Raw genomic sequence first — 279 nt, forward strand, 5'->3', positions numbered from 1 at the left:
CACGCCCCAGCCCCGCCCAACCTCCCCGCAGACACGCCCACAAACCCCGCCCAGCCCTGCTCAGCCACGCCCACAAACCCCGCCCAGCTCTCCACAGCCTCACCTGCAAGCCCCGCCCACTTCTCAGCCCCGCCCACCTCTGGCTGCCGCGGTGCCTCAGCCACGCCCACCCAGCCCACAGCCACGCCCACAAGCCCCGCCCACATCCCCTCAGCCCCGCCCACAAACCTCTCCTACATCCCAACATCGCCCTCAAGCCCCGCCCCCCTCACAGCCCCC

At 72.4% G+C, this 279-nt stretch overlaps 1 protein-coding gene across 1 annotated transcript in view; it reads left to right on the forward strand.

Moving 5' to 3' along the window:
* Positions 1–279, forward strand: part of LOC121339152 (synapsin-1-like) — a 10,715-nt gene that overhangs the window by 10,104 nt on the left and 332 nt on the right. The gene's annotated exons all lie outside the window — the stretch shown is intronic.

Source organism: Onychostruthus taczanowskii, unplaced genomic scaffold, assembly GCF_017590055.1.
Source record: "Onychostruthus taczanowskii isolate IOZ18803 unplaced genomic scaffold, ASM1759005v1 scaffold330, whole genome shotgun sequence".
Lineage (NCBI taxonomy): Eukaryota > Metazoa > Chordata > Aves > Passeriformes > Passeridae > Onychostruthus > Onychostruthus taczanowskii.